Raw genomic sequence first — 4125 nt, 5'->3', positions numbered from 1 at the left:
TTACTGGGATTAATCTGAGTCTTGTCTGTGGTGTGTAATGTAAAAGTCTTTTGAAACAGGTTTTCTTATGAAGGCATTCTGTCCCAGCAGGGTATATTGACTTTTAACTAGGAGGTATCCTTATGGCTTAATACTTGCAGAAATGTTAGGGTGGCTTCGTACTGATGCTAAAAGAATTTTTGAGCAGTAGCATTGTGCACTGCTAATGTTTGCTATATATATAAATAAACCTAAGAATAGTAAATTGTTATCAACGTGAATGATAATGCATTTAGCATGATGTCACTTCAAAGCTGCACTACATCAGAGTTTGCTGTTTGTCTTGGTATAGACCATTTATTATTATCAGTAATAACATCTATTATTAACAGTATTATCTTTAATGTGCCTCCCATGGAATTTGTAGGTTTTCTTTCCAGGGTCTTCTTGACCACCGGAGCATCTACTGGTACCCGTTATGAGAAGCAAGTGCTTTTCCATTGAGTTAGTTGTCTTTAAGGTGGGTATTAATTTCAAATACCGAAAGACGCTGAGGAGCCACTGAGAATTAATATAGCAAGTCCAGGACAACAGAACTCTGTTCCACTTCCTGCACTTCTGCTGGGGATTGTAGGAAGTGTAATAAGGGGTTAAGAAGCTGAAAATTCTGAACAGGTGTCATGGCTTAGTGGAGGCTTGGTGGTGGCGTAAAACATTGGAAATTCGTAACAGAGCCTCCTCAGAGGGAAAAGATCCACATACGCCTACCACATTTATATTTAGATTTTACGTTCTAAGGATGTGAAGCTTTTAGTCAGCTGAAGCATGTTTCGGTTTTTAGCAAACATTTAACAATCCAAGTGCAAAAATACTGACTTCAGGAGTTTTGGACTAAGTGTGTTGTGAATTTAGAAGCGTTGTTAAAAAGTTTGCTACACAACTTGCGTCTAGTGTGAATGGGGAAACTTTAAATGGGGTTTCAGTCTCCAGATTATTTACAGGTCAGTGAACTTGATAATACATACTGTAAGCAAAACAGAGCAGTGTCCATTAGGCACTCACTAACATGGTAAGTAAACGGTACTACAGAAAAGATAGTGAGTTTTAAGAAGTCTTTTTTTTCATGGCCTGTTTGGAGTGGAAGAGGATGTTTTAACTTGAGTGATACTGAACCACTGCCCAAATACTGTGTTGAATCTGTTCTTCATGCTTTTAAAAATGAACAAAGATCAAAAGGTTTTCTTTAAATGTTTATTTTATTAAAGTACAATAACTGAACTTTTGATTACTTACTTGTCAATGAGACAAATGCCCCTAGAGAGGGAACCTAGGAGAGGCTAAGCAATGGGGTGGAGGTAATGCAAGGCTAATAGATCTAACAAGGAGAGAGTAAAAAATGATAAAAGAAATGTATGTGCAGTTCAGAATGAGGAAATGAGCACTACAGTAATCAGTACAGTACAGTGGAAGCTGTGACTGAATTTGGAGTGTATAAATAGGCTGCTATAAAAGGAAGACTGACTGGGTCTTAAAAAGCTACTTCATAACCCTGCTATCATGTGAGAGGAAAACACCGTGTCAGAATGTTGCTTACTTCTTCCCGAGGCCCTGCAAGATCTCCCAAATCAACTGTCAGGACTTTTGGCTCACGATACTGGCTATAATCTGCACACTGCACCTTGTTCTGGTAATACAGGAACTATAGCTTTCATTGCAGTTGTTTCCCCTCTTCATGCTGAGTCTTCAAATACTTTTTTTGGGTGTTGATCTCAGATAAAAAAAATTTCAATAGACTGGAACACATCACCAGCATATTTAATGACATCTGTATCCTCTGACTCTGGAAATAGCATGCACGCATCTGGAGCTCATATGCAACAGAGGGTGCAACAGGGAAGCTCCCCCTGTCCTTTTTAGACATCAGGAGAAACTCAAGAGGTGAGTTCAAGCTGCTGAAACTTGTGTCTTCCTCTCCTACCCTTAACAGGCCCTTGATTTAAACCTGCACCCCGACATGTACACAGAGAAGAGGTGGTGGTTGATTCAGTTTGGTTTTGTTAAACTGATGCTCAGAAATGTTACTCCTTTGTCCCCTTAGACATCTCTTCCTAGCTTGGCTCCATGGGGCCAGAGCTTATAAGGCCGTTCCTAAGGATGTTACGAGCTGCTTAACTTGTCCACTCAACAGCTAGAAACAACTAGTGTGTGAAATAAGGTATTAATTGAATTTGTCCCTTTTCCGGCTTTAAGGTTTGTTTTCTGGCCCCTTTTAGTCCTGATACAGATTCCTATACACAAGGGTAGCAAAAGTAAGGGGTGAGGAGGTTTGCAAAACCCTGTGTGAAAGTGGGCAAATCGGTCCTCTCTTCACACACTCGGGTGGCCTCGGACACCAGTTAAAATCCTCCTCCTGAGCGTGTGTGTATTGCCTCAACTCGGGGTTGGTTTGTTCGGCTCAAGCAAGCTGCCAAGGGTCTTATCCAGCGTGCTGAGTCCTTGTTCTCTGGTCTGCTAGTGCTGTATTACGTGGTATTTGGCAGATGATTGAACTTTTCTCTGCCTCAGTGTCTACAGTGAAAACAGGAATAAGAAATCGAAATCCGAGCAAGGTTGTGAATTAATTGACTATCAGTTACTTTGATACTGTCATGCAAAAAGTGCTGAACAGCCACACTGTTCTTTGTAAACTGACCTAATTTAGAAGACCCAAAAGGCAAAGGAGATATCAGTACCTCTCTGAGATAAACTTTCCAGCCCTTTTCTTCACGAGACAGCATCGAAAAGGAAGCCTGGATTAACCGCAGTGCTGGAGATGCATAAATGATTATTTCCTAGTGCCCTCGGTTTTTACACCGTCCTTGCTTGTTAGATGGCCAGTGGTGTTGGCAGGAGGGGAGGGGGAGAAACAAACCCCCACTGGTAACCAGATTTTTGGTTTTACGTGCAAGGCAGCTCCGTGACAGCTACCACAGATGGGACGGTGGCTGTTGCAAGCTGCCAGCTCGAGCTGCTTGCTGCCCCAGACAGCTCCTGGGCTGCCCGGCCGGCGTGCTACGTCGTCCCGTGGAAGACGGCTCCGTGTATGACCTGACAGAGGTCCTAACTCCAGCTACAACGCTGAAACCCCGTGGTGAGGAACAACTCGTAAATCATGAAATTTCACATTTGTAGGCCTGAATTAGACAAATTGCTCTGAGGGAGCTGTGCATCTGCAGTGCTTGTTGTAATCACCGGGAGTTTCTGGCACACATGGAAAGCAGCTCTGCTCTTCCCCAGCAGCACGACTATCCATGTAGTGCTCTGGCTTGTGCCGAACGAGCTGTCTGAAATGTAAATCCGTGGAGAACTACTTCTGTGAACCAAGGGAGACTTTTTGGATCCACTGTAATAGCACAAAAACTGTCAGGCTGTGAGAATGATAGATTAAATTTGCAGACAGGAAAATGTTTTTGCTTGAGACTGTATTTTCAAGAAATTATCAACTGCCTGGTGTGGGCAGCCCGGCTCGCAAAGGTGAGTCATTTTCCGTGTGTCTTTTTTCCCAGTAAGTGGTACTGGAAGGGGCTAATGACCCATGCTTGGGAAAACTTGACAGTGGGGCAAGCTTGAAAAACCCCAAATCCAGCTCCTTCATTCCTCACCATCTTATGTCCTCGTCTCTTCCCTAGGTTTCTCCTGTCGCTTGCCTCTTTTCAGCCACCTTCTCTCCCCACGCTCCCAGTACCAGGACTGGTGGTGGTGCAGCAGGAGGCACGCAGGAGCTCCGCCTGAGCGTGGCTGCAGCCTGCGTGTTTTCTTTGTTCCTGGAAGACAATAATAGCGAACGTAGCCGGTAGTGTTAGCTGAGCAGCTTCTAGGGGTCAACGCTGACTGGAATAACAATGGAAATGTTTTTAAGGGGCTGCTCTGCACTCTCCAGGAATTCTTGGTAGGGACTCCAGAGAAATGAGTGGACCCAGTTCCATCTCATCTCCAAAGCATCACCGCAGACCCAGGCTCTGGCTCCCCCGCCTTGGTAAAGCGGGAGCTCCGTATGCACAATGCTGCTGCTCGGTGCCAGCATTGTAACAAATGGCCTCGCAAAGCTGCCCCTGGGCTGTCGCAAGCCCTCTGCGGTAGCAGGGCTTGTATTTGTAGAAAGAAGTG

The sequence above is a fragment of the Falco naumanni genome, chromosome 7 (genome assembly GCF_017639655.2).
Source record: "Falco naumanni isolate bFalNau1 chromosome 7, bFalNau1.pat, whole genome shotgun sequence".
Lineage (NCBI taxonomy): Eukaryota > Metazoa > Chordata > Aves > Falconiformes > Falconidae > Falco > Falco naumanni.
Note: the sequence above shows the minus strand (reverse complement) of the source record.